Source organism: Pimephales promelas, chromosome 11 (assembly GCF_988280905.1).
Source record: "Pimephales promelas chromosome 11, fPimPro1.hap1.1, whole genome shotgun sequence".
Classification (NCBI taxonomy): Eukaryota; Metazoa; Chordata; class Actinopteri; order Cypriniformes; family Leuciscidae; genus Pimephales; species Pimephales promelas.
The window spans coordinates 28355909-28380563 of NC_142779.1; positions in this window are offsets into that span (position 1 = coordinate 28355909).

The window sequence follows — 24655 nt, forward strand, 5'->3', positions numbered from 1 at the left end:
CCATACATATTTATAGACCACGCAATATAACATTCTGATGTTATATTACACAGGTCAAATTTTGACCTCCATGAACACTTTTATGGCCCACGGGTACTTGGATCTGTTGGTTAATATACCGAGAGATTTACCTCTCATGATGTCATTTCAGCCAGACAAATAATTGACCTACTGAACATGTTTCTGGCCCAAAAGTACTTGATCTTGAACTTTCCAAACATACTCATAGACTCCAACAGATGATTCCTAAGCCACAGAGAAGTCCATATCTGACATATTGAACTCATTTCGGGTCAAAGGTTTCTCAGAAAGTTTAAAACAATATAGACTTTTAGACTCCTTCTGATGTTATATTAGATATACATAGGTCAATTTTGACCTCCATGAACACATTTATGGCACATTTCCTGAAGAAAATGTGAAGTGGAGCTTGAAGCGGCAAATCTCTGTACCCGGTTGCTAGGGTGTTCTGGGAGGTTGCTACGGTGTTCTGGGTGGTTGGTAGGTTTTTTTTAGGGTATTCTGGGTGGTTGCTAAGGTGTTGCTATGCGGTTGCTAGGGTATTCTGGGTGGTTGCGAAGGTGTTCTGGGTGGTTGCTAGGGTGTTGCTATGTGGTTGCTAGGGTATTCTGGGTGGTTGCGAAGCTGTTCTGGGTGGTTGCTAGGGTGTTGCAAGGCGGTTGCTAGGGTATTCTGGGTGGTTGCGAAGTTGTTCTGGGTGGTTGCTGGGTTGTTTTGGTTTGTTTCTAGGGTGTTCTGGGTGGTTGCTATGCTGTTGCTTGGTGGTTGCTAGGGTGTTCTGGTTGGTTGGAGATTTATTTCTCATGATGTCATTTCAGCCAGACAAATATTTGACCTACTGAACATGTTTCTGTCCCAAAAAGTCTTTGATCTTGAACTTTCCAAACATACTCATAGACTCCAACAGATGCTTCCTAAGCCACCGAGAAGTCCATATCTGACATATTGAACTCATTTCTGGTCAAAGGTTTCTCAAAAAGTTTAAAACAATATAGACTTTTAGACTTCTTCTGATGTTATATTAAATATACATAGGTCAATTTTGACCTCCATGAACACATTTATGGCACATTTCCTGAAGAAAATGTGAAGTGGAGCTTGAAGCGGCAAATCTCAGCACCCGGTTGCTAGGGTGTTCTGGGAGGTTGCTACCGTGTTTTGGGTGGTTGGTAGTTTTTTTTTTAGGGTATTCTGGGTAGTTGCTATGGTGTTGCTTTGCGGTTGCTAGGGTATTCTGGGTGGTTGCGAAGGTGTTCTGGGTGGTTGCTAGGGTGTTGATATGTGGTTGCTAGTGTATTCTGGGTGGTTGCGAAGCTGTTCTGGGTGGTTGCTAGGGTGTTGCTAGGCGGTTGCTAGGGTATTCTGGAAGGTTGCGAAGGTGTTCTGGGTGGTTGCTGGGTTGTTCTGGGTGATTGCTATTCTGTTGCTTGGTGGTTGCTAGGGTGTTCTGGTTGGTTGGAGATTTATTTTTTATGATGTCATTTCAGCCAGAAAAATATTTTACCTACTAAACATGTTTCTGGCCCAAAAATACTAGATCTTGAACTTTCCATACATATTCATAGACTATGTAATATAACATTCTGATGTTATATTACATAGGTCAATTTTTGACCTCCATGAATACTTTTATGGCCCACGGGTACTTGATCTGTGTGTTAATGTACCGAGAGATTTACATCTCATGATGTCATTTCAGCCAGACAAATATTTGACCTACTGAACATGTTTCTGGTCCAAAAGTTCTTGATCTTGAACTTTCCATACAGACTCATAGACTCCAAAAGATGCTTCCTAAGAAGCCATAGAGAAGTCCATATCTGACATATTGAACTCATTTCTGGTCAAGGGTTTCTCAAATAGTTTAAAACAATATAGACTTTTAGACTCCTTCTGATGTTATATTAGATATACATAGGTCAATTTTGACCTCCATGAACACATTTATGGCACATTTCCTGAAGAAAATGTGAAGTGGAGCTTGAAGCGTCAAATCTCAGCACCCGGTTGCTAGGGTGTTCTGGGAGGTTGCTACGGTGTTCTGGGTGGTTGGTAGGTTTTTTTTAGGGTATTCTGGGTGGTTGCTATGGTGTTGCTAAGCGGTTGCTAGGGTATTCTGGGTGGTTGCGAAGGTGTTCTGGGTGGTTGCTAGGGTGTTGCTATGTGGTTGCTAGGGTATTCTGGGTGGTTGTGAAGCTGTTCTCGGTGGTTGCTAGGGTGTTGCAAGGCGGTTGCTAGGGTATTCTGGGTGGTTGCGAAGGTGTTCTGGGTGGTTGCTGGGTTGTTCTGGGTGGTTGCTATGCTGTTGCTTGGTGGTTGCTAGGGTGTTCTGGTTGGTTGGAGATTTATTTTTTATGATGTCATTTCAGCCAGAAAAATATTTTACCTACTAAACATGTTTCTGGTCCAAAAGTTCTTGATCTTGAACTTTCCATACAGACTCATAGACTCCAATAGATGCTTCCTAAGAGGCCATAGAGAAGTCCATATCCGACATATTGAACTCATTTCTGGTCAAGGGTTTCTCAAATAGTTTAAAACAATATAGACTTTTAGACTCCTTCTGATGTTATATTAGATATACATAGGTCAATTTTGACCTCCATGAACACATTTATGGCACATTTCCTGAAGAAAATGTGAAGTGGAGCTTGAAGCGGCAAATCTCAGCACCCGGTTGCTAGGGTGTTCTGGGAGGTTGCTACGGTGTTCTGGGTGGTTGGTAGGTTTTTTTTAGGGTATTCTGGGTGGTTGCTATGTTGTTGCTATGCGGTTGCTAGGGTATTCTGGGTGGTTGCGAAGGTGTTCTGGGTGGTTGCTAGGGTGTTGCTATGTGGTTGCTAGGGTATTCTTGGTGGTTGTGAAGCTGTTCTGGGTGGTTGCTAGGGTGTTGCAAGGCGGTTGCTAGGGTATTCTGGGTGGTTGCGAAGGTGTTCTGGGTGGTTGCTGGGTTGTTCTGGGTGGTTGCTATGCTGTTGCTTGGTGGTTGCTAGGGTGTTCTGGTTGGTTGGAGATTTATTTTTCATGATGTCATTTCAGCCAGAAAAATATTTTACCTACTAAACATGTTTCTGGCCCAAAAGTACTAGATCTTGAACTTTCCATACATATTCATAGACTATGTAATATAACATTCGGATGTTATATTACATAGGTCAATTTTTGACCTCCATGAATACTTTTATGGCCCACGGGTACTTGATCTGTGGGTTAATATACAGAGAGATTTACATCTCATGATGTCATTTCAGCCAGAGAAATATTTGACCTACTGAACATGTTTCTGGCCCAGAAGTTCTTGATCTTGAACTTTCCATACAGACTCATAGACTCCAATAGATGAACCTGGCAACCGCCTAGCAACATTAGCACCTAGCAACCACATAAAAACACCATAGCAACCACCCAGAATACCCTAACAACCACCTAGCAACCACACAGAACACCCTGGTAACCGGGTGGTGAGATTTGCCACTTCAGGCTCAACTTCACATTTTCTTCTGGAAATGTGCCATAAATGTGTTCCTGGTGGTCAAAAATGTATCTATGTATATCTAATCTAACATCAGAAGAAGTCTAAAAGTTTACATTGTTTTAAACTTTTTGAGGAACCTTTGACAAGAAATGAGTTCAATGACATCACGAGAAGTAAATCTATCGGTATATTAACTCACAGATCAAGTACCCGTGGGACATAAATGTGTTCCTGGAGGTCAAAAATTGACCTATATATATCTAATATAATTGACCAATGTATATCTTATATAACATCAGAAGGAGGTCAAATATTTGTCTGGCTGAAATTACATCATGAGAAGTAAATCTCTCGGTATACTCACCCATAGATCAAGTACCCGTGGGCCATAAATGTGTTCCTGGAGGTCAAAAATTGACCTATGTATAGCTAATATAACATCATGAAGGAATCTATAAGTTTATATTGTTTTAAACTATTTTGAGGAACTTTTCACCAAAAATGAGTTCAATAGGTCAGATATGGACTTCTCTATGGCTTCTTAGGAAGCGTCTATTGGAGTCTATGAGTCTGTATGGAAAGTTCAAGATCAAGAACTTTTGGGCCAGAAACATGTTCAGTAGGTCAAATATTTGTCTGGCTGAAATGACATCATGAGATGTAAATCTCTCTGTATATTAACCCACAGATCAAGTACCTGTGGGCCATAAAAGTATTCATGGAGGTCAAAAATTGACCTATGTAGTATAACATCAGAATGTTATATTACATAGTCTATGAATATGTATGGAAAGTTCAAGATCTAGTACTTTTGGGCCAGAAACATGTTTAGTAGGTAAAATATTTTTCTGGCTGAAATGACATCATGAGAAATAAATCTCCAACCAACCAGAACACCCTAGCAACCACCAAGCAACAGCATAGCAACCACCCAGAACACCCTAGAAACAAACCAAAACAACCCAGCAACCACCCAAAACACCTTCGCAACCACCCAGAATACCCTAGCAACCGCCTAGCAACACCCTAGCAACCACCCCGAACAGCTTCGCAACCACCCAGAATACCCTAGCAACCACATAGCAAAACCCTAGCAACCAACCAGAACACCTTCGCAACCACCCAGAATACCCTAGCAACCGCATAGCAACACCTTAGCAACCACCCAGAATACCCTAAAAAAAACCTACCAACCACCCAGAACACCGTAGCAACCTCCCAGAACACCCTAGCAACCGGGTGCTGAGATTTGCCACTTCACATTTTCTTCAGGAAATGTGCCATAAATGTGTTCATGGAGGTCAAATTTGACCTATGTATATCTAATTTAACATCAGAAGGAGTCTAAAAGTCTATATTGTTTTAAACTTTTTGAGAAACCTTTGACCCGAAATGAGTTTAATATGTCAGATATGGACTTCTCTGTGGCTTAGGAATCATCTGTTGGAGTCTATGAGTATGTTTGGAAAGTTCAAGATCAAGTACTTTTGGGCAAGAAACATGTTCAGTAGGTCAAATATTTGTCTGGCTGAAATGACATCATGAGATGTAAATCTCTTGGTATATTAACCAACAGATCCAAGTACCCGTGGGCCATAAAAGTGTTCATGGAGGTCAAAAATTGACCTATGTAATATAACATCAGAATGTTATATTACATAGTCTGTGAGTATGTGTGGAAAGTTCAAGATCAAGTATTTTTGGACCAGAAACATGTTCAGTAGGTAAAATATTTTTCTGGCTGAAATGACATCATGAGAAGTAAATCTCCAACCAACCAGAACACCCTAGCAACCACCAAGCAACAGCCTAGCAACCATCCAGAACACCCTATAAACAAACCAGAACACCCCAGCAACCATCTGGCAACATCCTAGCAACCACCATTAACACCCCAGCAATCGCCTAGCAACACCCTAGCAACCACATAGCAACACCATAGCAACCACCCAGAATACCCTAGCAACCACCCAGAATACCCCAGCAACCGCCTAGCAACACCCTAGCAACCACCCAGAACACCTTAGCAACCACCCAGAATACCCTAGCAACCGCATAGCAACACCATAGCAACCACCCAGAATATCCTAAAAAAACACCTAGCAACCACCCAGAATACCGTAGCAACCTCCCAGAACACCCTAGCAACCGGTTGGATTTAGCTCTTAACTAATAAATTCTTTTGTAATATAATGTAATATGATATAAACTAATCAATATGTTTATATTGTTTGAAACCTTTTGAGGACCCTTTTACCATAACAATATAAACTTCTAGAGTCCATCTGATGTTGTATTAGCTATACATGGGTCAATTTTTGACCTATGTAACACATTTATGGCACATTTCCAGAAGAAATTGTGAAGTACTGCTTGCAGTGGCAAATCTCACCACCCGGTTGCTAGGGTGTTCCCGGTGGTTGCTACAGTGTTCTGGGTGGTTGCTAGGTGGTTGTTAGGGTATTCCGGGTGGTTGCTAGGGTGTTGCTAGGGTGTTCTGGGTGGTTACTAGGGTGTTGCTAGGTGGTTGCTAGGGTGTTCTGGGTGGTTGCTTGGGTGTTGCTAGGGTTGGTTGCTTGGTAGGGTGTTGCTAAGGTGTTCTGGGTGGTTGCTAGGTGGTTGCTAGAGTGTTGCTAAGGTGTTCTGGGTGGTTGCTAGGGTGATTTAGGTGGTTACTATGGTAGTCTGTGTGGTTCCTATGGTGTTTCTAGGTGGTTGGTAGTGTCCAAATTACTATAGAGTTTTTATAATGTTTTTGGCAATTGATTTATATATCATCAAAAGGAGCCCATAAGTTTTTCAGAAATAATTTCAATAGGTCAGATATGGACAATTCTATATGGCCTAGGAACCATCAAAAGGAGTCTATGAGTATGTAGAAAGTTCAAGATCAAGTACACATGGGCAAGAAATACAGTCTTTAGGTCAAATATCTGTCTGGCTAAAATAACATGATAAGAGGTCATTCTGTATAGTATCCTGATTTTCAAAGAACACCTTAGCCAGAAATATGTTCAGTAGTTAAAATAAGGACTCTTGTATGGCTTCAGTAACATCAAAAGGAGTTAATGAGTATGTTTAGAATGTTCAAGATCAAGTACTCGTGGGCCAGAACTATATTCAGTAGGTCAAAAAGGAACCTATCTATAGCTCATGTAATATCAGAAGGAGTCTAAAAGTTTTTCTTGTTTAAAAACTTTTGAGGACCCTTTGACCAGACATGAGTTAAATACTTAAGATATGGACATTCTATATGCCTTAAGAAGCATCAAAAGGAGTCTATGAGAATTTATACAAAAAGTTCGAGACCTAGTACTCGTCGGCAAGGACTATGTTTGTGGGTCAATGAGGAACCTCTAGGCCTAGAAAGCAGTCTAAGAAGTAGCATAAGAAGTAGTCTATTTTTTATGTATAGAAAGTTCAATATCAGGTACTCGTGGGACAGATATATGTTCAGTATATGTTCAAATATCTTCCTGCTCATAAAACATCATAAGTAGTAAATATCAATGTATATTAACCTAATGATATAGTAACCTATGTTCAGTAGGTCAAATAGGAACCTTTGTATAGCTTATCATCAAAAGGTGTCTAATAAGCTTATATTGCTTAAAAACTTTTGAGGTCCCTTTTACCAGAAATGAGTTCAATAGCTATACTATGCACTGTAAAGCTCATGTGTTGTTTTCTCGTCTGTGCACAAATAAATTAGTTTGTAAAATAGAAATGCATGCAAAATCACGTTATATCTTTTCATTGCAACGAGGAACAAGTTAGATATGTCATGCAATGCGACGAAACACATCTCAGGTGTTTTCTTTTCATTGCACAGAGGTTAGTTAAAGCGTGCATATGCATAACGAGGAACAAGTTAGATATGTCATGCAATGCACTGAAACCCATGTTAGGTGTTTTCTTTTCACTGCAGAGAGGTTTTTGCGGGGATATGCATAACGAGAAACAAGTTATATCTATCATGTAATGCAATGAAACACATCTTAGGTGTTTTCTTTTTATTGCACAGAGGTTAGTTATTACGTGCATATGCATAACGAGGAACAAGTTAGATATGTCAGGCAATGCACTGAAACCCATGTTAGGTGTTTTCTTTTCACTGCAGAGAGGTTACTTATTTGCGTGCATAAGCATAACGAGAAACAAGTTATATCTATCATGCAATGCAATGAAACACATCTTAGGTGTTTTCTTTTTATTACACAGAGGTTAGTTATTACGTGCATATGCATTACGAGGAACAAATTAGATATGTCATGCAATGCACTGAAACCCATGTTAGGTGTTTTCTTTTCACTGCAGAAAGGTTAGCTATTTGCGTGCATATGCATAACGAGAAACAAGTTATCTATCTTGCAATGCAATGAAACACATCTTAGGTGTTTTCTTTTCATTGCACAGAAGATAGTTATTGCATGCATACATAACGAGGAACAAGTTAGATAGGTCATGCAATGCATTGAAACACATCTTAGTTGTTTTCTTTTCACTGCACAGAGCGAGTTATTGCGTGCATATGCATAACGAGAAACAAGTTAGATCTGTCATGCAATGCACTGAAACACATCTTAGGTGTTTTCTTTTCACTGCACAGAGCGAGTTATTGCGTGTATATGCATAACGAGAAACAAGTTAGATCTGTCATGCAATGCACTGAAACACATCTTAGGTGTTTTCTTTTCACTGCACAGAGGTTAGTTATTGCGTGCATATGCATAACGAGGAACAAGTTAGATATGTCATGCAATGCGTTGAAACACATCTTAGTTGTTTTCTTTTCACTGCACAGAGCGAGTTATTGCGTGCATATGCATAACGAGAAACAAGTTAGATCTGTCATGCAAATGCACTGAAACACATCTTAGGTGTTTTCTTTTCACTGCACAGAGCGAGTTATTGCGTGTATATGCATAACGAGAAACAAGTTAGATCTGTCATGCAATGCACTGAAACACATCTTAGGTGTTTTCTTTTCATTGCACAGAGGATAGTTATTGCATGCATACATAACGAGGAACAAGTTAGATAGGTCATGCAATGCATTGAAACACATCTTAGTTGTTTTCTTTTCACTGCACAGAGCGAGTTATTGCGTGCATATGCATAACGAGAAACAAGTTAGATCTGTCATGCAATGCACTGAAACACATCTTAGGTGTTTTCTTTTCACTGCACAGAGCGAGTTATTGCGTGTATATGCATAACGAGAAACAAGTTAGATCTGTCATGCAATGCACTGAAACACATCTTAGGTGTTTTCTTTTCACTGCACAGAGGTTAGTTATTGCGTGCATATGCATAACGAGGAACAAGTTAGATATGTCATGCAATGCGATGAAACACATCTTAGTTGTTTTCTTTTCACTGCACAGAGCGAGTTATTGCGTGCATATGCATAACGAGAAACAAGTTAGATCTGTCATGCAAATGCACTGAAACACATCTTAGGTGTTTTCTTTTCACTGCACAGAGCGAGTTATTGCGTGTATATGCATAACGAGAAACAAGTTAGATCTGTCATGCAATGCACTGAAACACATCTTAGGTGTTTTCTTTTCACTGCACAGAGGTTAGTTATTGCGTGCATATGCATAACGAGGAACAAGTTAGATATGTCATGCAATGCGATGAAACACATCTTAGGTGTTTTCTTTTCACTGCACAGAGCGAGTTATTGCGTGTATATGCATAACGAGAAACAAGTTAGATCTGTCATGCAATGCACTGAAACACATCTTAGGTGTTTTCTTTTCACTGCACAGAGGTTAGTTATTGCGTGCATATGCATAACGAGGAACAAGTTAGATATGTCATGAAATGCGATGAAACACATCTTAGGTGGTTTCTTTTCACTGCATAGAGGTTAGTTATTGCGTGCATAAGCATAACGAGTAACAAGTTAGATATGTCATGCAATGCAATGAAACACATCTTAGGTGTTTTCTTTTCATTGGACAGAGGTTAGTTATCGTGTGCATGTGCAATGCAATCCTAAAGCACAAGCATTGCAAATCTCTTCGTTGCACAAGGAACAAGTTAGTGTGTGCATTGTAAAGCGATCGCTCTTTTGATGTTTTCTCGTCAAAACAGAAATTAATTAGTTGTAGAATGGAAATGCATGGAAAAGCACGCGTGTTTTATCTTTTCTTTTCATTGCCAAGAAAAATAAGTTAGAAAATGTAAGAATTGCAATGAAACAACACACGTTATCCAGTCAAAGCAGAAGGAAGGGTTTAGTTCTTGAATGCAAGAAAGTGCATATTACATATATGGTATTTTTGATGCACAACGTTCTTCATGCACAATCCACATCTCTTCATTGCACAAAGCAACGAGTGTTGTTTTATTGCAATGCATAAAATATCGAACTTGTTCCTCATTGCAATGAAAAGAAAATGTATGCATGTGCTTTCGCATGCATTTCTATTTTACAAACTAGATTGTTTGTGCACAGACAAGAAAACATCACATTATGCCTTTTCATTGCAACGAAGAACAAGTTAGATTGTTATGCAATCCAATGAAACTAGATATTAGGTGTTTTCTTTTCATTGCACAGAGAAACATGTTAGTTATTGCGTGCATATTCTTTAATGCACAACGTTAGACGTTAGATGTGTTTTCGTTGAACAACGGAATGAGTTAGATATTGAATGCGTTCCTCTGTTGCACAAAGGAACGAGTAAGTTATTGCATTGCACGACCGCTCAAGTGATGTTTTTTCGTCAGTGCACAAAAGAATTAGTAGTAGAATCCATGCGAAAGAGTCAAAGGGTCCTCAAAGGTTTTAATAAATATTAACTTATTGACTTTTGATGATTTGTAAGCTATAGATTGGTTCCTTTTTGTCCTAGTGAACATATTTCTGGCTCACGGGTACTTGATTCTAAGCCATAGAGAAGTCCATATCTGACCTATTGTACTAATTTCTGGTCTATGTTTCCTCAAATGTTTTTAAATAATATCAACTGATAGACTCAATCTGATGTTATATACATAGGTTCCTTTTTGACCTACTGAACATGTTTCTAGCCTATGGGTAATTAATTGATCCTTCTCATGATGTTATTTCAGCCAGAAAGATATTTGACCTACTGAACATATTTCTGGCCCAAAAGTACTTGATCTTGAACTTTCCATACATACTCATAGACTCCAATAAATGCTTCCTAAGCCATGGACAAGTCCATATCTGACCTTTTGAACTAATTTCTGGTCAAAGGTTCCTCAAAAACTTTAAAACGATATAAACTTATAGACTCCTTCTGATGTTATATTACATAGGTCAATTTTTGACCTCCAGGAACACTTTTATGGCCCACGGGTCCTTGGTATGTGGGTTATTATACCGAGAGATTTACTTCTCATGATGTCATTTCAGCCAGACAAAAATTTGACCTACTGAACAAGTTTCTGGCCCAAAAGTACTTGATCTTGAACTTTCCAAACATACTCATAGACTCCAACAGATGCTTTCTAAGCCATAGAGAAGTCCATATCTGACCTATTGAACTCATTTCTGGTCAAAGGATCCTCAAAAGGTTTTAAACAATATAAACTTATAGACTCCTGATGTTACATTAGCTATACATAGGTCAATTTTTGACCTTCAGAAACACATTTATGGTCCACGGGTATTTGATGTTTGGATTAATGTACCGAGAGCTTTGCTTCTCATGATGTAATTTCAGCCATAAATATATTTGACCTACTGAACATACATCTGGCCCAAAAGTACTTGACCTTGTACTTTCCATTCATACTCATAGACTCCAACAGATGCTTCCTAAGCCATAGAGAAGTCCATATCTGACATATTGAACTAATTTCTGGTCAAAGATTTCTCAAAAAGTTTAAAACAATATAAACTTTTAGACTCCTTCTGATGTTATATTAGATATACATAGGTCAATTTTGACCTCCATGAACACATTTATGGCACATTTCCAGAAGAAAATGTGAAGTGCTTTAAGCGGCAAATCTCAGCACCCGTTTGCTAGGGTGTTCTGGGAGGTTGCTACGGTGTTCTGGGTGGTTGCTAGATGTTTTTTTTAGGGTATTCTTGGTGGTTGCTATGGCGTTGCTATGCGTTTGTTAGGGTATTCTGGGTGGTTGCGAAGGTGTTCTGGGTGGTTGCTAGGGTGTTGCTAGGCGGTTAATGGGGTGTTAATGGTGGTTGCTAGGGTGTTGCCAGATGGTTGCTGGGTTGTTCTGGTTTGTTTCTAGGGTGTTCTGGATGGTTGCTAGGCTGTTGCTTGGTGGTTGCTAGGGTGGTCTGGTTGGTTGGAGATTTACTTCTCATGATGTCATTTCAGCCAGAAAAATATTTTACCTACTGAACATGTTTCTGGTCCAAAAATACTTGATCTTGAACTTTCCACACATACTCACAGACTATGTAATATAACATTCGGATGTTATATGACATAGGTCAATTTTTGACCTCCATGAACACTTTTATGGCCCACGGGTACTTGGATCTGTTGGTTAATATACCGAGAGATTTACATCTCATGATGTCATTTCAGCCAGACAAATATTTGACCTACTGAACATGTTTCTGGCCCAAAAGTACTTGATCTTGAACTTTCCATACATACTCATAGACCACGCAATATAACATTCTGATGTTATATTACACAGGTCAAATTTTGACCTCCATGAACACTTTTATGGCCCACGGGTACTTGGATCTGTTGGTTAATATACCGAGAGATTTACCTCTCATGATGTCATTTCAGCCAGACAAATATTTGACCTACTGAACATGTTTCTGGCCCAAAAGTACTTGATCTTGAACTTTCCAAACATACTCATAAACTCCAACAGATGCTTCTTAAGCCACAGAGAAGTCCATATCTGACATATTGAACTCATTTCTGGTCAAAGGTTTCTCAAAAAGTTTAAAACAATATAGACTTTTAGACTCCTTCTGATGTTATATTAGATATACATAGGTCAATTTTGACCTCCATGAACACATTTATGGCACATTTCCTGAAGAAAATGTGAAGTGGAGCTTGAAGCGGCAAATCTCAGCACCCGGTTGCTAGGGTGTTCTGGGAGGTTGCTACCCTGTTCTGGGTGGTTGGTAGTTTTTTTTTTAGGGTATTCTGGGTAGTTGCTATGGTGTTGCTATGCGGTTGCTAGGGTATTCTGGGTGGTTGCTAGGGTATTCTGGGTGGTTGCGAAGGTGTTCTGGGTGGTTGCTGGGTTGTTCTGGTTTGTTTCTAGGGTGTTCTGGGTGGTTGCTATGATGTTGCTTGGTGGTTGCTAGGGTGTTCTGGTTGGTTGGAGATTTATTTCTCATGATGTCATTTCAGCCAGAAAAATATTTTACCTACTAAACATGTTTCTAGCCCAAAAGTACTAGATCTTGAACTTTCCATACAGACTCATAGACTATGTAATATAACATTCTGTTATATTACATAGGTCAATTTTTGACCTCCATGAATACTTTTATGGCCCACGGGTACTTGATCTGTGTGTTAATGTACCGAGAGATTTACATCTCATGATGTCATTTCAGCCAGACAAATATTTGACCTACTGAACATGTTTCTGGTCCAAAAGTTCTTGATCTTGAACTTTCCATAGAGACTCATAGACTCCAATAGATGCTTCCTAAGAAGCCATAGAGAAGTCCAAATCTGACATATTGAACTCATTTCTGGTCAAAGGTTTCTCAAATAGTTTAAAAGAATATAAACTTATAGATTCCTTCTGATGTTATATTAGCTATACATAGGTCAATTTTTGACCTCCAGGAACACATTTATGTCCCACGGGTACTTGATCTGTGGGTTAATATACCGATAGATTTACTTCTCGTGATCTCATTGAACTCATTTCTTGTCAAAGGTTCCTCAAAAAGTTTAAAACAATGTAAACTTTTAGACTTCTTCTGATGTTATATTAGATATACATAGATCAATTTTTGACCACCAGGAACACATTTATGGCACATTTCCAGAAGAAAATATGAAGTGGAGCTTGAAGCGGCAAATCTCAGCACCCGGTTGCTAGGGTGTTCTGGGAGGTTGCTACGGTGTTCTGGGTGGTTGCTAGGTGGTTTTTTTTAGGGTATTCTGGGTGGTTGCTATGGTGTTGCTATGCGGTTGCTAGGGTATTCTGGGTGGTTGCGAAGGTGTTCTGGGTGGTTGCTAGGGTGTTGCTATGTGGTTGCTAGGGTGTTGCTAGGCGATTGCTGGGGTGTTAATGGTGGTTGCTAGGGTGTTGCCAGATGGTTGCTGGGGTGTTCTGGTGTGTTTATAGGGTGTTCTGGATGGTTGCTAGGCTGTTGCTTGGTGGTTGCTAGGGTGTTCTGGTTGGTTGGAGATTTACTTCTCATGATGTCATTTCAGCCAGAAAAATATTTTACCTACTGAACATGTTTCTGGTCCAAAAATACTTGATCTTGAACTTTCCACACATATTCACAGACTATGTAATATAACATTCTGATGTTATATTACATAGGTCAATTTTTGACCTCCATGAACACTTTTATTACCCACGGGTACTTGGATCTGTTGGTTAATATACCAAGAGATTTACATCTCATGATGTCATTTCAGCCAGACAAATATTTGACCTACTGAACATGTTTCTTGCCCAAAAGTACTTGATCTTGAACTTTCCAAACATACTCATAGACTCCAACAGATGATTCCTAAGCCACAGAGAAGTCCATATCTGACATATTGAACTCATTTCGGGTCAAAGGTTTCTCAGAAAGTTTAAAACAATATAGACTTTTAGACTCCTTCTGATGTTATATTAGATATACATAGGTCAATTTTGACCTCCATGAACACATTTATGGCACATTTCCTGAAGAAAATGTGAAGTGGAGCTTGAAGCGGCAAATCTCTGTACCCGGTTGCTAGGGTGTTCTGGGAGGTTGCTACGGTGTTCTGGGTGGTTGGTAGGTTTTTTTTAGGGTATTCTGGGTGGTTGCTAAGGTGTTGCTATGCGGTTGCTAGGGTATTCTGGGTGGTTGCGAAGGTGTTCTGGGTGGTTGCTAGGGTGTTGCTATGTGGTTGCTAGGGTATTCTGGGTGGTTGCGAAGCTGTTCTGGGTGGTTGCTAGGGTGTTGCAAGGCGGTTGCTAGGGTATTCTGGGTGGTTGCGAAGTTGTTCTGGGTGGTTGCTGGGTTGTTTTGGTTTGTTTCTAGGGTGTTCTGGGTGGTTGCTATGCTGTTGCTTGGTGGTTGCTAGGGTGTTCTGGTTGGTTGGAGATTTATTTCTCATGATGTCATTTCAGCCAGACAAATATTTGACCTACTGAACATGTTTCTGTCCCAAAAAGTCTTTGATCTTGAACTTTCCAAACATACTCATAGACTCCAACAGATGCTTCCTAAGCCACCGAGAAGTCCATATCTGACATATTGAACTCATTTCTGGTCAAAGGTTTCTCAAAAAGTTTAAAACAATATAGACTTTTAGACTTCTTCTGATGTTATATTAGATATACATAGGTCAATTTTGACCTCCATGAACACATTTATGGCACATTTCCTGAAGAAAATGTGAAGTGGAGCTTGAAGCGGCAAATCTCAGCACCCGGTTGCTAGGGTGTTCTGGGAGGTTGCTACCGTGTTTTGGGTGGTTGGTAGTTTTTTTTTTTAGGGTATTCTGGGTAGTTGCTATGGTGTTGCTTTGCGGTTGCTAGGGTATTCTGGGTGGTTGCGAAGGTGTTCTGGGTGGTTGCTAGGGTGTTGATATGTGGTTGCTAGTGTATTCTGGGTGGTTGCGAAGCTGTTCTGGGTGGTTGCTAGGGTGTTGCTAGGCGGTTGCTAGGGTATTCTGGAAGGTTGCGAAGGTGTTCTGGGTGGTTGCTGGGTTGTTCTGGGTGATTGCTATTCTGTTGCTTGGTGGTTGCTAGGGTGTTCTGGTTGGTTGGAGATTTATTTTTTATGATGTCATTTCAGCCAGAAAAATATTTTACCTACTAAACATGTTTCTGGCCCAAAAGTACTAGATCTTGAACTTTCCATACATATTCATAGACTATGTAATATAACATTCTGATGTTATATTACATAGGTCAATTTTTGACCTCCATGAATACTTTTATGGCCCACGGGTACTTGATCTGTGTGTTAATGTACCGAGAGATTTACATCTCATGATGTCATTTCAGCCAGACAAATATTTGACCTACTGAACATGTTTCTGGTCCAAAAGTTCTTGATCTTGAACTTTCCATACAGACTCATAGACTCCAAAAGATGCTTCCTAAGAAGCCATAGAGAAGTCCATATCTGACATATTGAACTCATTTCTGGTCAAGGGTTTCTCAAATAGTTTAAAACAATATAGACTTTTAGACTCCTTCTGATGTTATATTAGATATACATAGGTCAATTTTGACCTCCATGAACACATTTATGGCACATTTCCTGAAGAAAATGTGAAGTGGAGCTTGAAGCGTCAAATCTCAGCACCCGGTTGCTAGGGTGTTCTGGGAGGTTGCTACGGTGTTCTGGGTGGTTGGTAGGTTTTTTTTTAGGGTATTCTGGGTGGTTGCTATGGTGTTGCTATGCGGTTGCTAGGGTATTCTGGGTGGTTGCGAAGGTGTTCTGGGTGGTTGCTAGGGTGTTGCTATGTGGTTGCTAGGGTATTCTGTGTGGTTGTGAAGCTGTTCTCGGTGGTTGCTAGGGTGTTGCAAGGCGGTTGCTAGGGTATTCTGGGTGGTTGCGAAGGTGTTCTGGGTGGTTGCTGGGTTGTTCTGGGTGGTTGCTATGCTGTTGCTTGGTGGTTGCTAGGGTGTTCTGGTTGGTTGGAGATTTATTTTTTATGATGTCATTTCAGCCAGAAAAATATTTTACCTACTAAACATGTTTCTGGTCCAAAAGTTCTTGATCTTGAACTTTCCATACAGACTCATAGACTCCAATAGATGCTTCCTAAGAGGCCATAGAGAAGTCCATATCCGACATATTGAACTCATTTCTGGTCAAGGGTTTCTCAAATAGTTTAAAACAATATAGACTTTTAGACTCCTTCTGATGTTATATTAGATATACATAGGTCAATTTTGACCTCCATGAACACATTTATGGCACATTTCCTGAAGAAAATGTGAAGTGGAGCTTGAAGCGGCAAATCTCAGCACCCGGTTGCTAGGGTGTTCTGGGAGGTTGCTACGGTGTTCTGGGTGGTTGGTAGGTTTTATTTAGGGTATTCTGGGTGGTTGCTATGTTGTTGCTATGCGGTTGCTAGGGTATTCTGGGTGGTTGCGAAGGTGTTCTGGGTGGTTGCTAGGGTGTTGCTATGTGGTTGCTAGGGTATTCTTGGTGGTTGTGAAGCTGTTCTGGGTGGTTGCTAGGGTGTTGCAAGGCGGTTGCTAGGGTATTCTGGGTGGTTGCGAAGGTGTTCTGGGTGGTTGCTGGGTTGTTCTGGGTGGTTGCTATGCTGTTGCTTGGTGGTTGCTAGGGTGTTCTGGTTGGTTGGAGATTTATTTTTCATGATGTCATTTCAGCCAGAAAAATATTTTACCTACTAAACATGTTTCTGGCCCAAAAGTACTAGATCTTGAACTTTCCATACATATTCATAGACTATGTAATATAACATTCGGATGTTATATTACATAGGTCAATTTTTGACCTCCATGAATACTTTTATGGCCCACGGGTACTTGATCTGTGGGTTAATATACAGAGAGATTTACATCTCATGATGTCATTTCAGCCAGAGAAATATTTGACCTACTGAACATGTTTCTGGCCCAAAAGTTCTTGATCTTGAACTTTCCATACAGACTCATAGACTCCAATAGATGAACCTGGCAACCGCCTAGCAACATTAGCACCTAGCAACCACATAAAAACACCATAGCAACCACCCAGAATACCCTAACAACCACCTAGCAACCACACAGAACACCCTGGTAACCGGGTGGTGAGATTTGCCACTTCAGGCTCAACTTCACATTTTCTTCTGGAAATGTGCCATAAATGTGTTCCTGGTGGTCAAAAATGTATCTATGTATATCTAATCTAACATCAGAAGAAGTCTAAAAGTTTACATTGTTTTAAACTTTTTGAGGAACCTTTGACAAGAAATGAGTTCAATGACATCACGAGAAGTAAATCTATCGGTATATTAACTCACAGATCAAGTACCCGTGGGACATAAATGTGTTCCTGGAGGTCAAAAATTGACCTATATATATCTAATATAATTGACCAATGTATATCTTATATAACATCAGAAGGAGGTCAAATATTTGTCTGGCTGAAATTACATCATGAGAAGTAAATCTCTCGGTATACTCACCCATAGATCAAGTACCCGTGGGCCATAAATGTGTTCCTGGAGGTCAAAAATTGACCTATGTATAGCTAATATAACATCATGAAGGAATCTATAAGTTTATATTGTTTTAAACTATTTTGAGGAACTTTTCACCAAAAATGAGTTCAATAGGTCAGATATGGACTTCTCTATGGCTTCTTAGGAAGCGTCTATTGGAGTCTATGAGTCTGTATGGAAAGTTCAAGATCAAGAACTTTTGGGCCAGAAACATGTTCAGTAGGTCAAATATTTGTCTGGCTGAAATGACATCATGAGATGTAAATCTCTCTGTATATTAACCCACAGATCAAGTACCTGTGGGCCATAAAAGTATTCATGGAGGTCAAAAATTGACCTATGTAGTATAACATCAGAATGTTATATTACATAGTCTATGAATATGTATGGAAAGTTCAAGATCTAGTACTTTTGGGCCAGAAACATGTTTAGTAGGTAAAATATTTTTCTGGCTGAAATGACATCATGAGAAATAAATCTCCAACCAACCAGAACACCCTAGCAACCACCAAGCAACAGCATAGCAACCACCCAGAACACCCTAGAAACAAACCAAAACAACCCAGCAACCACCCAAAACACCTTCGCAACCACCCAGAATACCCTAGCAACCGCCTAGCAACACCCTAGCAACCACCCCGAACAGCTTCGCAACCACCCAGAATACCCTAGCAACCACATAGCAAAACCCTAGCAACCAACCAGAACACCTTCGCAACCACCCAGAATACCCTAGCAACCGCATAGCAACACCTTAGCAACCACCCAGAATACCCTAAAAAAAACCTACCAACCACCCAGAACACCGTAGCAACCTCCCAGAACACCCTAGCAACCGGGTGCTGAGATTTGCCACTTCACATTTTCTTCAGGAAATGTGCCATAAATGTGTTCATGGAGGTCAAATTTGACCTATGTATATCTAATTTAACATCAGAAGCAGTCTAAAAGTCTATATTGTTTTAAACTTTTTGAGAAACCTTTGACCCGAAATGAGTTTAATATGTCAGATATGGACTTCTCTGTGGCTTAGGAATCATCTGTTGGAGTCTATGAGTATGTTTGGAAAGTTCAAGATCAAGTACTTTTGGGCAAGAAACATGTTCAGTAGGTCAAATATTTGTCTGGCTGAAATGACATCATGAGATGTAAATCTCTTGGTATATTAACCAACAGATCCAAGTACCCGTGGGCCATAAAAGTGTTCATGGAGGTCAAAAATTGACCTATGTAATATAACATCAGAATGTTATATTACATAGTCTGTGAGTATGTGTGGAAAGTTCAAGATCAAGTATTTTTGGACCAGAAACATGTTCAGTAGGTAAAATATTTTTCTGGCTGAAATGACATCATGAGAAGTAAATCTCCAACCAACCAGAACACCCTAGCAACCACCAAGCAACAGCCTAGCAACCATCCAGAACACCCTATAAACAAACCAGAACACCCCAGCAACCATCTGGCAACATCCTAGCAACCACCATTAACACCCCAGCAATCGCCTAGCAACACCCTAGCAACCACATAGCAACACCATAGCAACCACCCAGAATACCCTAGCAACCACCCAGAATACCCCAGCAACCGCCTAGCAACACCCTAGCAACCACCCAGAACACCTTAGCAACCACCCAGAATACCCTAGCAACCGCATAGCAACACCATAGCAACCACCCAGAATATCCTAAAAAAACACCTAGCAACCACCCAGAATACCGTAGCAACCTCCCAGAACACCCTAGCAACCGGTTGGATTTAGCTCTTAACTAATAAATTCTTTTGTAATATAATGTAATATGATATAAACTAATCAATATGTTTATATTGTTTGAAACCTTTTGAGGACCCTTTTACCATAACAATATAAACTTCTAGAGTCCATCTGATGTTGTATTAGCTATACATGGGTCAATTTTTGACCTATGTAACACATTTATGGCACATTTCCAGAAGAAATTGTGAAGTACTGCTTGCAGTGGCAAATCTCACCACCCGGTTGCTAGGGTGTTCCCGGTGGTTGCTACAGTGTTCTGGGTGGTTGCTAGGTGGTTGTTAGGGTATTCCGGGTGGTTGCTAGGGTGTTGCTAGGGTGTTCTGGGTGGTTACTAGGGTGTTGCTAGGTGGTTGCTAGGGTGTTCTGGGTGGTTGCTTGGGTGTTGCTAGGGTTGGTTGCTTGGTAGGGTGTTGCTAAGGTGTTCTGGGTGGTTGCTAGGTGGTTGCTAGAGTGTTGCTAAGGTGTTCTGGGTGGTTGCTAGGGTGATTTAGGTGGTTACTATGGTAGTCTGTGTGGTTCCTATGGTGTTTCTAGGTGGTTGGTAGTGTCCAAATTACTATAGAGTTTTTATAATGTTTTTGGCAATTGATTTATATATCATCAAAAGGAGCCCATAAGTTTTTCAGAAATAATTTCAATAGGTCAGATATGGACAATTCTATATGGCCTAGGAACCATCAAAAGGAGTCTATGAGTATGTAGAAAGTTCAAGATCAAGTACACATGGGCAAGAAATACAGTCTTTAGGTCAAATATCTGTCTGGCTAAAATAACATGATAAGAGGTCATTCTGTATAGTATCCTGATTTTCAAAGAACACCTTAGCCAGAAATATGTTCAGTAGTTAAAATAAGGACTCTTGTATGGCTTCAGTAACATCAAAAGGAGTTAATGAGTATGTTTAGAATGTTCAAGATCAAGTACTCGTGGGCCAGAACTATATTCAGTAGGTCAAAAAGGAACCTATCTATAGCTCATGTAATATCAGAAGGAGTCTAAAAGTTTTTCTTGTTTAAAAACTTTTGAGGACCCTTTGACCAGACATGAGTTAAATACTTAAGATATGGACATTCATATGCCTTAAGAAGCATCAAAAGAGTCTATGAGAATTTATACAAAAAGTTCGAGACCTAGTACTCGTCGGCAAGGACTATGTTTGTGGGTCAATGAGGAACCTCTCGGCCTAGAAAGCAGTCTAAGAAGTAGCATAAGAAGTAGTCTATTTTTTATGTATAGAAAGTTCAATATCAGGTACTCGTGGGACAGATATATGTTCAGTATATGTTCAAATATCTTCCTGCTCATAAAACATCATAAGTAGTAAATATCAATGTATATTAACCTAATGATATAGTAACCTATGTTCAGTAGGTCAAATAGGAACCTTTGTATAGCTTATCATCAAAAGGTGTCTAATAAGCTTATATTGCTTAAAAACTTTTGAGGTCCCTTTTACCAGAAATGAGTTCAATAGCTATACTATGCACTGTAAAGCTCATGTGTTGTTTTCTCGTCTGTGCACAAATAAATTAGTTTGTAAAATAGAAATGCATGCAAAATCACGTTATATCTTTTCATTGCAACGAGGAACAAGTTAGATATGTCATGCAATGCGACGAAACACATCTCAGGTGTTTTCTTTTCATTGCACAGAGGTTAGTTAAAGCGTGCATATGCAAAACGAGGAACAAGTTAGATATGTCATGCAATGCACTGAAACCCATGTTAGGTGTTTTCTTTTCACTGCAGAGAGGTTTTTGCGTGGATATGCATAACGAGAAACAAGTTATATCTATCATGCAATGCAATGAAACACATCTTAGGTGTTTTCTTTTTATTGCACAGAGGTTAGTTATTACGTGCATATGCATAACGAGGAACAAGTTAGATATGTCAGGCAATGCACTGAAACCCATGTTAGGTGTTTTCTTTTCACTGCAGAGAGGTTACTTATTTGCGTGCATAAGCATAACGAGAAACAAGTTATATCTATCATGCAATGCAATGAAACACATCTTAGGTGTTTTCTTTTTATTACACAGAGGTTAGTTATTACGTGCATATGCATTACGAGGAACAAATTAGATATGTCATGCAATGCACTGAAACCCATGTTTGGTGTTTTCTTTTCACTGCAGAAAGGTTAGCTATTTGCGTGCATATGCATAACGAGAAACAAGTTATCTATCTTGCAATGCAATGAAACACATCTTAGGTGTTTTCTTTTCATTGCACAGAGGATAGTTATTGCATGCATACATAACGAGGAACAAGCTAGATATGTCATGCAATGCAATGAAACACATCTTAGGTATTTTCTTTTCATTGCACAGAGGTTAGTTATTCCGTGCATATGAATAACGAGTAACAAGTTAGATATGTCATGTAATGCACTGAAACACATCTTAGGTGTTTTCTTTTCACTGCACAGAGCGAGTTATTGCGTGCATATGCATAACGAGGAACAAGTTAGATAGGTCATGCTATGCGATGAAACACATCTTAGGTGTTTTCTTTTCATTGCACAGAGGATAGTTATTGCATGCATACATAACGAGGAACAAGTTAGATAGGTCATGCAATGCATTGAAACACATCTTAGTTGTTTTCTTTTCACTGCACAGAGCGAGTTATTGCGTGCATATGCATAACGAGAAACAAGTTAGATCTGTCATGCAATGCACTGAAACACATCTTAGGTGTTTTCTTTTCACTGCACAGAGCGAGTTATTGCGTGTATATGCATAACGAGAAACAAGTTAGATCTGTCATGCAATGCACTGAAACACATCTTAGGTGTTTTCTTTTCACTGCACAGAGGTTAGTTATTGCGTGCATATGCATAACGAGGAACAAGTTAGATATGTCATGCAATGCGTTGAAACACATCTTAGTTGTTTTCTTTTCACTGCACAGAGCGAGTTATTGCGTGCATATGCATAACGAGAAACAAGTTAGATCTGTCATGCAAATGCACTGAAACACATCTTAGGTGTTTTCTTTTCACTGCACAGAGCGAGTTATTGCGTGTATATGCATAACGAGAAACAAGTTAGATCTGTCATGCAATGCACTGAAACACATCTTAGGTGTTTTCTTTTCATTGCACAGACGATAGTTATTGCATGCATACATAACGAGGAACAAGTTAGATAGGTCATGCAATGCATTGAAACACATCTTAGTTGTTTTCTTTTCACTGCACAGAGCGAGTTATTGCGTGCATATGCATAACGAGAAACAAGTTAGATCTGTCATGCAATGCACTGAAACACATCTTAGGTGTTTTCTTTTCACTGCACAGAGCGAGTTATTGCGTGTATATGCATAACGAGAAACAAGTTAGATCTGTCATGCAATGCACTGAAACACATCTTAGGTGTTTTCTTTTCACTGCACAGAGGTTAGTTATTGCGTGCATATGCATAACGAGGAACAAGTTAGATATGTCATGCAATGCGATGAAACACATCTTAGTTGTTTTCTTTTCACTGCACAGAGCGAGTTATTGCGTGCATATGCATAACGAGAAACAAGTTAGATCTGTCATGCAAATGCACTGAAACACATCTTAGGTGTTTTCTTTTCACTGCACAGAGCGAGTTATTGCGTGTATATGCATAACGAGAAACAAGTTAGATCTGTCATGCAATGCACTGAAACACATCTTAGGTGTTTTCTTTTCACTGCACAGAGGTTAGTTATTGCGTGCATATGCATAACGAGGAACAAGTTAGATATGTCATGCAATGCGATGAAACACATCTTAGGTGTTTTCTTTTCACTGCACAGAGCGAGTTATTGCGTGTATATGCATAACGAGAAACAAGTTAGATCTGTCATGCAATGCACTGAAACACATCTTAGGTGTTTTCTTTTCACTGCACAGAGGTTAGTTATTGCGTGCATATGCATAACGAGGAACAAGTTAGATATGTCATGAAATGCGATGAAACACATCTTAGGTGTTTTCTTTTCACTGCACAGAGGTTAGTTATTGCGTGCATATGCATAACGAGGAACAAGTTAGATATGTCATGCAATGCGATGAAACACATCTTAGGTGTTTTCTTTTCACTGCACAGAGCGAGTTATTGCGTGTATATGCATAACGAGAAACAAGTTAGATCTGTCATGCAATGCACTGAAACACATCTTAGGTGTTTTCTTTTCACTGCACAGAGGTTAGTTATTGCGTGCATATGCATAACGAGGAACAAGTTAGATATGTCATGAAATGCGATGAAACACATCTTAGGTGTTTTCTTTTCATTGGACAGAGGTTAGTTATCGTGTGCATGTGCAATGCAATCCTAAAGCACAAGCATTGCAAATCTCTTCGTTGCACAAGGAACAAGTTAGTGTGTGCATTGTAAAGCGATCGCTCTTTTGATGTTTTCTCGTCAAAACAGAAATTAATTAGTTGTAGGATGGAAATGCATGGAAAAGCACGCGTGTTTTATCTTTTCTTTTCATTTGCATAGAAAAATAAGTTAGAAAATGTAAGAATTGCAATGAAACAACACACGTTATCCAGTCAAAGCAGAAGGAAGGGTTTAGTTCTTGAATGCAAGAAAGTGCATATTACATATATGGTATTTTTGATGCACAACGTTCTTCATGCACAATCCACATCTCTTCATTGCACAAAGCAACGAGTGTTGTTTTATTGCAATGCATAAAATATCGAACTTGTTCCTCATTGCAATGAAAAGAAAATGTATGCATGTGCTTTCGCATGCATTTCTATTTTACAAACTAGATTGTTTGTGCACAGACAAGAAAACATCACATTATGCCTTTTCATTGCAACGAAGAACAAGTTAGATTGTTATGCAATCCAATGAAACTAGATATTAGGTGTTTTCTTTTCATTGCACAGAGAAACATGTTAGTTATTGCGTGCATATTCTTTAATGCACAACGTTAGACGTTAGATGTGTTTTCGTTGAACAACGGAATGAGTTAGATATTGAATGCGTTCCTCTGTTGCACAAAGGAACGAGTAAGTTATTGCATTGCACGACCGCTCAAGTGATG